This window comes from Triticum aestivum, chromosome 6B, assembly GCF_018294505.1.
Source record: "Triticum aestivum cultivar Chinese Spring chromosome 6B, IWGSC CS RefSeq v2.1, whole genome shotgun sequence".
In the NCBI taxonomy this organism is placed as follows: domain Eukaryota; kingdom Viridiplantae; phylum Streptophyta; class Magnoliopsida; order Poales; family Poaceae; genus Triticum; species Triticum aestivum.
This window is the reverse complement of record NC_057810.1, coordinates 418,347,197-418,359,399: the sequence shown is the minus strand read 5'-3', so window position 1 is coordinate 418,359,399 and position 12,203 is coordinate 418,347,197. Positions and strand designations below refer to the sequence as shown.

The window sequence follows — 12,203 nt, the reverse complement described above, 5'->3', positions numbered from 1 at the left end:
AGCATATACAACAACTTGGGTAGGTTATAGGTGAAACCATATGATCTTCCGACCAGCTCATCATCTTAGGCCGTGATTGGATCGTCTTTTTTCAACCAAAACCTCTTGTAAAACTGATGCTTGTAAATAAAAGCAGATGGTATTGGGCGAAGCGCTTGGTTGGTCGATTTCGACTAGTAAAATATACACTGGTCTCTCAAATTACACGTGTAACTTGCTGGTTTTTGTTATAGACCTCGGGCCCTCGGTTTCATTACGCCTGTATTTTACGCGTTGTTTCCGGTGAGGAGTAAATTACACTTGTATCTTAATACAGGTGTGAAAAAATCCAGAGCTCCGAAGCGCGGCCTTACCGTTTCATGCCGTCTCAGTCTCTCGAAGGTGCTCATAGGTGTCCGATGATCCTGGCTTTCTAAATAAGCAGCGGGCGTTGTATTAGACCATCCGTAGGGCCCGCAAGGCCCTCTCCGTCGTCCTTCGAGTTGTTGCGCTCGCTGTGGCGCTGAGCATTGTCAACATGGTCGACGAACATGAGGAATCAGGAGATGACTTTACTTGGAGAGGATGACAGTAGGGACCCACCAGGGCCATAGCCGTATGTACGCAAGTTCCTCCTTGTTATATACAACTATAATTTTTTTGCTTCCTCCTGGTTTCCTGACATCATGGTCCCTCACCAGCGTTAACCTATACAGTCAATAAACGAGAGAATTGCACAAGGAGCGGCCGACAGTTGAGACCCAGCAGCTCGAGTAGTATTTGTTTTTTAGGTGTAAGCAGAGTGTTTCTTAAGCGATGTTTTTGTTGTTGCTCAGAGGAGCAGGGTATCAACTGGGCAGGCTGTGGCCCGTCTAGCCTAGGCTATTATTTTATGTCGACCAAATATTCAGCCTAGATATTATTTTTTCAAGGTGAAAATGGCTAGCCCAGCTATACTTTTTTGCAGAATACCCAACCCAGGTCAACTAGTTATTCTCCGTCCCGCTGGGCTGTAAATCTTTCCTATGAGGGATGCATTAGGCCTAACAAGAAAATGGGCTTTAAGAAATAATAAATGGGATGTAATAAAAAACTGGGCTATAAATATACAAAAACGCACCAAACAGGTAATTACTTTCAAAATTATTATTTTTTGAATTTGGAAATTTTAATTTCATTACTTATTACGCACGAAATATTTATTTAGATTTTTACCTAATACAAATTCATTTTGAAATTATATTTAATCTGACTCAAAATTTTGGGATAAAATATTTCGGATCCCATCAAAATGTGGGATTTTTGGTTGAATTCTGTTTAGAGAGGTTGGTTGAAATTATTATTCGTTGTCCTAGCTAGAAAATGGGCTGGAATTTTAATAGACTATAACTGGGTTGTAGTAAATTCCATTAGAATTCAAAATTGGGTTGTACATTATTACAAATCGCAAATGGGCTATATGTTCTCTACCACAGATGTGATGTTCACTTTTGGGCCTACTATTTTTTTAGAATAATAGTCAGTGACGCGTACGAAAGGCTTGTGGGCCTACTAAGGCGTACAGAAGGCTTTGTAAACTTATAGTCAAAACACGATTCTAGCAACAGTGGCTGTTGGATGTCCATCCAACGACTATAGTGTTTCTTCAATCTCGGATATTCTTGCTTCAGCCGCCCAAACCACCGCTGGCGGTACCACCTGCTACCGCCTCCGGTGGCCGGCTGTGCTGCAGCGCAGGCTTCACCAGCCCACCCTACTCCCAAACACCGTCCAGGCCATTCCTCTACTCACCAACACCTCATGTTCTTCTCCGGTGACGGCAGCCTAACACTGTAGCCAAACCATTGAACCCTCATACTCCCCTCCTCATGGGCATCCACTTCCGTGTCTTCATCTGCTCCAGGTCGTTCCCTTTGTAATACTCACCATCGTTCACTGCGTTGGTTCTCTTGGCGCGGTGTGGTCAACTTTGTCAAAAAACGACAACCATTGGATGAGGCATGTATGTGGATTGGCTGATAGTAGGGACCCACATGGCCCATGGCTGCACGCACCAAGTGCCCCCGTATTATGTGAAAACAAATAATTTCTCCCCTGACAGGTTTGACCCACCAGCTACATCTCCGCACACAAGAAAGTGCTTCCTTTATTACGTGGAAATAAAAAGTTTCCTCTCCCTAACAGCTGGGACCCACCAGATTTATTATGATCCTTTCCGTGAAAATATAGATTGTATCGAAGATGCTAAATTGTTCTCTTTTTATTCTAACTCGAAAAATAAGAAATAAAAAAACAGAAAACATCTTCGCATGCAAGGAAGTGCCACCTTATTACGCAAAAAAATTGGTTCCCCTGCTAGCTGGGACCCACCAGATTTGGAGGCTGACTTGTGGGCCTACTAAGTTAACGCGTATGCAGGGTTTTGTCAACTTAGTCAATAAACAATTCTAGCTGCACTGACTGTTGGATGTTAATCCAATGGCCGAGCTGCTTCTTCAACCTATGGTCTTGTTGCTCCAGCCGCCCAAACTTGCGCCCATCGTACTGCCTGCTCCAGCCTCCGGTGGCTGGCTGTGCTGCAGCGCAGGCCTCACCACCCGACCATACTACTACTGGCCAAGCCTTCCCTCTACTCACCTACACCCCCTATTATTCTCCGGCGACGGCAGCCTTACACTGTAGCCGAACCAGTGAACCCTCATACTCCCCTCTGCATGGGCATCCACCTGCCTCGTCTTCCCTGGCTCAGCGTCGTTCCCTTCCTAGGCCTCGCCGTCGTCCACTGCCTGGGTGTTGTCTGCACGGCGTAGTCAATGAACGACAGCCATCGGAAGAGTAGTGTACCAGTGAGGCTGATAGATGGACCCACCAGCTACATTTTCGCGCGCAAAGAAGTGCCTCCATATTAGGTGCGAAAAAATGAATCCTTCCCCTGACAGCTCAGACCCACCATCAATAACTTCGCACGCAAGGAAGTGCCTCCTTATCCTCCCTGATAGCCGGGACCCACCTGGTCGAAGCGTACGTAGCATTGTCATTCTGGTCGCGAACGTGTATGTACATACTCGTCGATCCATCTCTCTGCAACGATGAACCATGGCCGAGCAAGCAGCGGCACGTGTAGTAGTAGAGCCGCAACATAGCAGTTCAGGCAATCCCTTCCAAACCGTGTACACGTACGTACAGCTGATACGTCTCCAACGTATCTATAATTTGATTGTTCCATGTTGTTATATTATCATTCTTGGATGTTTTACAATCATTTATAGCAACTTTATATCATTTTTTTGGACTAACCCATTGACATAGTGCCCATTGCCAGTTGCTATTTTTTCTTGTTTTTTACTTCGTAGGAAATCAATATCAAACGGAGTCCAAACACCGCGAAACATTTTGGAGACATTTATGGACCAAAACACCTAGGATGGGCCAGAGAAGTACCAGATGGTTGCCCCGAGGGGGGCACAACCCACCTGGGCACGCCCGGGGGCCCAGGCGCGCCCTGGTGGGTTGTGCCCACCTCGGTGGCCTCCCGCACCACCTCTTCGCCCTATAAATCATCAAATATTCCAAAAACCCCGGCGGAGACCCTAGATCAGAAGTTCCGCCGCCGCAAGCCTCTGTAGCCATGAAAAACCAATCTAGACCCTATTTTGGCACTCCACCGGAGGGGGAGATCATCACCATTGGCCATCTTCATCATCCTGGCGGCCACCATGATGAGGAGGGAGTAGTCCACCCTCGGGGCTGAGGGTTGTACCAGTAGCTATGTGTTTAATCTCTCTCTCTCTCTCCCTCTCTCTCTCTCATGTTCTTGAGATGTCACAGTCTTGATGTATCGCGGACTTTGTTAATATAGTCGGATCATATGATGTTTTCCCCTCTCTATCTTGTTTGTGATGAATTGTGTTATTCCCTTTGAGATTTTATTTTATCGGATTGAATACTTTTATGGATTTGAGAACACTTTATGTATGTCTTGCTATGAATACCCGTGGTGACAATGTGGTATCATATTGATTCACTTGATATATGTTTTGGTACTCAACTCGCAGATTCCCGAGGTGACATTGGGGTAATCTATGCATAGGGGTTGATGCACGTTCTTGTCTTTGTTTCTCCGGTAGAAATCTTGGGGCACTCTTTGAGGTTCTTTGTGTTGGATTGAATATTAGGAATCTGAAATCATTGGTGTTATTTTAGTACGAACTCTTGGATAGATCAATCGTAAAGAATAGCTTCGAGGTGGTTTCGTACCCTACAAACAATTTCTTCTTATGTTCTCCGCTAGATAGAAACTTTGGAGTGATTGTTCATCACACTTTGAGGGATGGTTATATGATCCAATTATATTAGCATTGTTGAGAGGTTGCACTTGTGATAGTACAAACCCTAGGCCTCATTTTCAAGCATTGCGATACCGTTTGTGCTCAATTTTATGAATTGCTACCTTGCTGTTTTCTATTGTTCCTACTACAAAAACCAATATCTATCATTCATATTACACTTGTATAACCATCTCTTCGCCGAACTAGTGCACCTATGCAATTTACCATTGTATTTGGTGTGTTGGGGACACAGGAGACTTTTTATTATTTGGTTGCAGGGTTGTTTGAGAGAGACCATCTTCATCCTACGCCTCCCATAGATTGATAAACCTTAGGTCATCCACTTGAGAGAAAATTGCTACTGTCATACAAAACTCTGCGCTTGGAGGCCCAAGACGTGTCTACAAGAATAAAGTTGCGTAGAAGACATCAAGCTCTTTTCTGGTGCCGTTGCCGGGGAGATGAGTGCTTGAAGGTATATCTTTAGATCTTGCAATTGAATCTTTTAGTTTCTTGTTTTATAACTAGTTTGGTTTATAAAAGAAAACTACAAAAAAATGGAATTGAGGTTGCATCATATTATTCATCTTTATAATGTATTTCGTGAAAATAATGGAAAAGAAAATTGTGCTCAGTTGGTAGAAGAAGAATTCAATAGATTGTTCTTGATGAGCATGATTGCAATATTGTTAGTATGAATTTTTTGAATATCCATGATGCTAATGATATGCAAAGCCATAAGTTTGGGGATGCTATGTTTGATGAAGATGATATTTTTAGTCCCCCAAGATTTGATGTGCACATTTATTATAATGATTGCATGCCTCCTATTTATGATGATTATAATGACGAAAGTGGATTTGGAGAGGTCATGACTTTACTTAGTGACGAATCTACCATTTTGGGTGAGGCTTCAATTGACTATGATAACAAAGTTGTTGTTTATGATGATTATGATGATGAAATGTGTGCTATAAATAATAATGATAACCATGAAACTTGTCATCATCATTTTAATTTTCACTCAACTGATAGTTATTTTGTTGAGTTTGCTCCCACTGCTATTGATGAGAAGAAATTTGCTTATGTGGAGAGTAATAAGTTTTCTATGCTTGTGGATCATGAAAAGAATGCTTTATGTGATAGTTATATTATTGAATTCATTCATGATGCTACTGAAAATTATTATGAGAGAGAAACATATGCTTTTACATATCGCAATAATATCGAGTTTCCTCTCTTTATGTTGAAAATATTGAAGTTATGCTTGTTTTGCCTTCCTATGGTAGTTGATTCTTGCTCCCATAGATTGTTTGCCCACAGAATCCCTATGCATAGGAAGTGGGTTAGGCTTAAATGTGCTTGCCATGTGTTTCATGATGCTCCCATTGTGTTTTAATTATTTTCTTTTAGTGAGAATCATTGAACTCATCATGCCTAGCTAAAAGACATTAAAAAAGTGCTTGTTGGGAGACAACCCAACACTTTTACCTACTGTTTTTGTGTGTTCACATGATTATGCCACTGTAGTAATCATGTTTTTATTGCTTTTGTTTCAATAAAGTGCCAAGTAAAGCCTTTGGGATAGCGTGGATGATAGTTGACTTGATTTTGTCCAAAAACAAAACCTTTTGCACTCAGTCCAGGAATTTTGAGAATTCACTGGAACATGCTTTTGATCTGAATTTTTTATAGGTGATAGATATACAAATTCCCTATGTTGTCCTAATTTTTCAGAATTTTTGGAGTAGCAGAAATATGGTTGAAGTACAGATTACTATAGACTATTCTGTTTTTGACAGATTCTGTTTTCAATGCATAGTTTGCTTGTTTTCTAGTTTCTATGACTTATATTGCTCAATATAAATTGCGAAAATGATATGCTACGGTATGCATTGTGTGGAAGCAATTATGAATCTTGTCTTTGACAGTACCAAAGTGAAATGGTTTGCTCTTTATCATACTAACCTATCTCACGAAGTTCCGTTAAGTTTTGTGTGATTGAAGTTTTCAAGTTTTTGGTGAGATGTCGATATGAGGAGAACTAGCAAAATGGCCCGCACATACGTGCGGGCTAGTATGTAATAAAGTTTGGTTAAAAGAATGTAACATTTGGTAGTTTTCTTGGTTGGTTGTGATGTGGTTATTTTTATGTAATAAAGTTTTTTTCCCCGCAAAAAAAGGAATTCCCTTCCATATTTGGGAGAATATCGTGAAGGTACACCCGCTTGAATTGTTGAAGATTGTCATGTGTTCAGGTGATCATGTTTTTGATGTTGATATGACTTGTCAGGAAATTTGAGCTTATCTGCCTTGATCCATCATGTCGTGGTAGATTTGTTCATGTAAAATATATAGTTGTTTTGCAAAGAAGTTTCATGCTCATTAATTTTGAGTCCAAATATGAATCGTTGGTATTGGTTATGGTTTTTATATTCGTATGATTATGTATTATATGTTTGATTTTTTATAATTTATGCTAAATACATGATATATGGACTATATTTTATTGGGCATGTGCACAGTACTTTTCTTGAGCATGTACACTGTACGTAATCCTGGCTAATATGTAGAAAATCTTGTGTTTATTTTCCGGCAAAAATAATCTTGTGTTTTTCTTTAAATAGTATTTTCTTTAGTTGTGCTTTACCCCAATAGGCTACGGAGATGCACACAACACAATGCTCACACATTTTCTCTCTTGCTCAGACCGTACCTTCACATGTGAGCATGTAGCTCTTGCACCGCTAAAAGAAACGTATTGCAGTTGCTTCCCTACAAATAAAAAATCGTACTCTTGCCCGATCCCCTTTCTCCTTTCCTTCTTCTCTCCGCTCGCTCATTCCAAAATTCCTACGACCGAATGAGATCCGACTGGTAACTCAGCTACCATCAGTTTGCTCTCCCTTTAGCTTGCTCGTCCTCGACTGAGGCACCTCCCAGCTCGACTCGCATGTGATGTGGGCTTGGATCTTGTCTTCCGCTGCCAGCTTGAATCCATCTTCAGCATGAGGATGGCGGCAGCGTTGTCTTCCCCTAGCGCGCGAGCCAGACGCATCGTCGTCGTTCCCAGTCGAGGCAGCCAGACACATCGTCGTCTTCCTCCACATCGGCAGCTTTCTTCGTCCTACAGGTTCCCCTTTCTCCTTTTCCTGATTGCGATTTTTTATTAACCTTTTATTATGTTTGTACGGTTGTATATACCAATATAATGTGATTAAGGTACTGCCTGTTAGTGGAAAATGTTTATTTTCTTATGCCCCTTCCACTTCTTTCCAGGCTTGGACCGTAATCGGCAGTATTAGCCCCCCTTACTCCAATTCATATTTAACACATATAAATAATAAAACCTTACCCCAATTCATATTGAACAAATATATGTATTAATCAGTGTAATTGTGAGTAACTCTAGTTTAATATTTCCCAAAGACAAAAATGTATTTATATTAATAGAGTAGTAAAATAGGTCTGACCGCATTGTCATACAAATTATAATGATGCACAGATGCTCTTTATATTGTGTTGTACTATATATTAAGCCACAAATATCAGAAAATATAGTGTACATGTTTGGTATTGATTAACTATTTCCTTCAAATGTTGATGCACGTTTCCAGTACTTACGCAGAGCAGTGGACCATATTTGTCCTGCCATATCATGTTAGCATTGGTATGCTATTAATTTGTATTTTGAAGATAGTTTGCAGTGTACAAATTTTTCATGTACCTATTCTTATCTAAGAATCATACTAAAAGTGTTTTTGTTTTTCCATACCTTTAAAATAGTTCAGTATAGACAATGTTCTTGACCACATCATCCTCTTTGCTATCTTCATCATTTACCATTACACATTGTCCATCTCTTCTTGTGAATCTTGATAATGCTACGTGTAGCTATCCATTTGTGAACACTTGTTTAGGACAATATAGTACTACCTTTACTTCTGTCTAGTGCCTCAAAGCATATCTTGTTTGCCATTAGACCTTCATCCCGTAGTATAAGTGAAGTCTTTTTTAGTAGGTCAAGTGGGAACCTTAACATGTTGACTCTTCTGCAAGGATAGGGGGATGTGGAACCTCGAGTGTGCTCCCTATAGAAGCAGCGCTACAATATGACATGACACCACTACTAGTACTATCTTTCCTTCGGAACACAACTTTGCTGTGATTGCCTCCGTAGGTATGTCTTACAGATCCCGCCATAGCCGTCCACAAATATATTCTTTCCCAAATTTTTGTTCATCGATTCCATTACTGAATCAAACGCATGTAGTTGTTCAGAGTTCATATTGCCAAAGATCCTGGAATGATGTTATCTCTTCATTGAGTAGTTTGTTTCCAAGTTACTTTATCTGTGAAGAATCCGAATGTTGTATTCCGGGGTATTCCTTAAATGTCTTTCCAGCTTGTCTCATGAGCTTATCTACTTTCACCAAGGCGTATCCTTGCTTCTGTGTATCTGTTAGTCAAAGTGTAGGATAGTTCAAGAGCCTTCTCTGCCTATACTCCATGTGTTCGCTTAGAACTTCTGAGCATGTCCCCCACAATATTTTTGGGCTTGTGACTTCAATGGCATAAGAGTTGTGAACAGTTGTCTTAGCTGGTAGCCAATCACCCAGTCTGATGCCCCATTTATGCACTCAATCCACTCTGTCGTTGATATCCTAGTGCTTCGCAAGCAGATTTGTATGAAGTGTGGACAACTCCATTTACGGTTCCTTTTGAAAGACATGCATCCTTTGCGGGCGTTAAGTAGCATTCGCATGTAGTATTTTTCACCATTTGTTGTATGAGCATATATATCATTCCAGCGTATCTTCCTTTCTTTGTTTTGCCCCACTTTTTCTCTTTTTTCTTCCATACCCATTTTAACGGGAACTCTGCATATGTTAATTCTCTTGCTTCACGGGATCTTGTTTGTCTCCATCCACTATGTACATTTTGTTATTCCCACTCTTTCTTTCCTTACGATCTTTGTTAAATCTGTATAATCAGTTAAAATGATTTGTTGCTCATTCTCTAGGTGGAAACGCAACCTTTCGATGCAGGGATCTTGAAAGTGCATTTTGAACTGAAATATTCTTCAACACACGTCATTGCCTGATATGTACGTGTACTTGAGGCACCTATTGATCTTATCGTTTTCTATATACTGGTTATCCATCTTCACCTACAGTGGTATTACTGTCATATTTTTTAGGGAACTTTCTTATACATGTGTTGTCGACCATGCCACATGGTCCATGCAACATGTAGTTCTCAACCACTACATATCCTTATGGATCAACTAGTCTTGAATTTCAGTGCATGTTATCCTATCTACCTCTGATGGTTCGGGGTACTTGTGTTTCTTTTCCTTTCTGTCAAGGAATATGACTATGTGGGCATGTGGGAGATCCCTTTTTTGGAACTTTATTGTGTATATAACTGCAATTTTGAAATAACCGTTAGTTATTTTTCTATAGGGATATAGTAAGAGGTGTGATCAAGTAGTTGGGTATTACTTGCGAGTGTTTTTCTAAAGTATTACCTTTCTCTTATGTCTCTCACGAACTCCTTGAGCTTTATGTGGAACACTTGGTCAACAATTTCAGGTCTTTCTGATGCTGTTTGGCCTACTTCTTGTAGCATTGATTGAATTTCTGACTAAACTGTGTTGCATGTGAATGTCACAAATACATTGGAATATCCAGTCCATCGACATATTGTCATAGCGTCCTGGTTATTTTGTGCTTTGTATCTGGGGCTCCGTCGGCCGGGCGTGCCGCGGCGGCGGCCCTGAAGGCGAGCTCGAGAGCCGTCAGGGCTTCTTTGGTGTCCCTGGCTACGGTGAGGACGCCGCTACTCTCCGGCATCTTCATGAGGTTGTAGGCTGGATGGGTTGCCGCCATGAACTGAGCCAGGGAAGGGTACCCAAGGATGGCGTTGTACGGGAGGCAGATGCGAGCGATGTCAAAGTCGATAAGCTCGATGCGGTAGTTGTCGCGGGTACCGAAGGTGACCGGGAGGCGGATTTGCCCTAGGGGGCTGGTGGAACCGCTGCCAACTCCGGGGAAGGGCTTGGTGGGACGGAGCCAGCCGTACGGCACGTGAAGCAAGCCGAACGCTTCCATGGAGAGCATGTTGAGGCCGGCTCCGCCGTCGATGAGGGTCTTGGTCACTGCTACGTTGCAGATGGTGGGTGTGCAGAGCATCGGGAGTGCGCCTGAGCCAGCGGTGGTTGCGGGGTGGTCCCTCGAGTCGAAGGTGAGGTCGGCCTTGGGCACCGCCCATCCCGGAGGGGCGCCCTGCTACACAGAGGTGGCGCCGATTTGGCAGAAGAATTGCTTGATGTGGCGGTCCGAGGGCGGCGCCTGCGAGCCGCCGAGGAGGGTCGCAACGGCAAGGGGTGCTGGTGCCGCGAAGCGTGCGACGAAAAGGCCGCGCAGTTCCTCCCAGGAAGCCATAGAAGATCTTGGCAGGTTGAGCAGCCAGGCACGCGGCACACCGGTGAGTGCCATGGGGAACCAGTTGGCCATGACCTTGTCGTCGCCTCCAGCTTCCAAAACCGCCTCCTCGTACGCCAGCAGGAAGGCCGATGGATCCGCCGTGCCGTCATAGCGAGGCGACATCTCCGGACTGAACTTGTGCGGCCACTGCACTTGCCACAAGGCGGGGGTGAGGGCCCGGAGGCCCAGGGCCCCGTCGCGTGCGTTTGTCGATCTAGTCAGGGAAGCGGTGCCGGCCATGGGAGCAAGACGGAGAGGTGAAGCAGGCGAAGAGACGAAGTTTTGGCGCACCCCTACCTGGAGCGCCAAATGTCGGATTCTGGGTTTCGGCAAACCCTTGTGAGGTTCAAACTTTGGGGTGCGCACGAAGTATTCCATCTCCCTAGCTCGCTCGCTCAACGCTCTCACGGCCTAGCTCGACGAACCCAAAGAACACGAGACACAGAGATTTATACTGGTTCGGGCCACCGTTGTGGTGTAATACCTTACTCCACTGTGGTGGTGGTGGATTGCCTCATGGGCTGAGGATGAACTAGTACAATGGTTGAACAGCCTCCGGAGGAGAGGTGTTCTTGAGCTCTATGAGCTGGAGAGGATGGTCTTGGTGGAATGGATCCGGTCCCAGATCAGTTCTCTCCAGTCTAAGATGATCCCCTCCTATGGTGGTGACTAGTCCTATTTATAGAGGCCCCGGTCCTCTTCCCAAATGTAGGCGGGAAGGGATCCCACGACGACCAATTTTGAAGGAAGACAACTAGTACAAGTTATCCTGACAAAAGTAGTCTTCGCCTGCCAAAGGCTCTGGTGGTGACGCTGTCGTGGGCTCTGCGATGACCTCCGTCCTGCTGTCCTGCTAGTCTTGGTCTCGTTGCACCGATATGAAAACCATGCCTGATGCCTCTAGACTCCTCGTCTGCGCCTGCCTCTTTAGCACCAAAGAGGAAACTGGTACACTGCGCCCGCTGGCGCCCGCCTGCCTTGGTCGTCACGGCTCACGTCATGTGAACCTCGCGAGGTGCCTCTTGCATAGATATCTCCGCTCCTCGGGAGCGAGCCTGAGGAGGCCGCCCCCAGGGAGGTCTTGGTGTCGTCCGCCTTGCGAGGCTTGGTCCCTCGCGAGGGTCTTGAGCTGTTGCTGCTGATGTTAGGTCGTACCGGGCTGTTGGTGGAGCCACGCCGTGGGCCGCAGGCAGGCAAGTCTGGGTACCCCCGTTCCAAGCCGGAAGCGGTGACGGCGACGGCGGGAACTTGATTTGCTAGATGGGGACGCCCTGGGGAAGCGGTAATGGCGACGTCGGGAACTTCTGGTGGATCAGGACTCCTGCCGGCGCGGTCGATGAGGGGCCGGAGCTGACCGCCGGTGGCTACTGCAGAGGAGCGCTGGGCGCAACGGAGGCCACTAGGAGCG

General features: G+C 44.3%; 1 long non-coding RNA gene across 2 annotated transcripts; it reads left to right on the top strand.

The window, feature by feature from the left end:
• The first annotated feature begins 6,980 nt into the window (after nt 1-6,980).
• LOC123137313 (uncharacterized) lies at nt 6,981-9,769 on the top strand. 2 transcript variants are annotated; one of them, XR_006468061.1, is made up of 3 exons: nt 7,002-7,440; nt 8,372-8,487; nt 9,331-9,769. It is a non-coding gene; the product is annotated as an uncharacterized lncRNA (long non-coding RNA). The 2 variants fall into 2 exon arrangements; XR_006468062.1 differs by lacking the exon at nt 8,372-8,487 and having other exon boundaries at nt 6,981-7,440.
• Nucleotides 9,770-12,203: the final 2,434 nt, after the last annotated feature.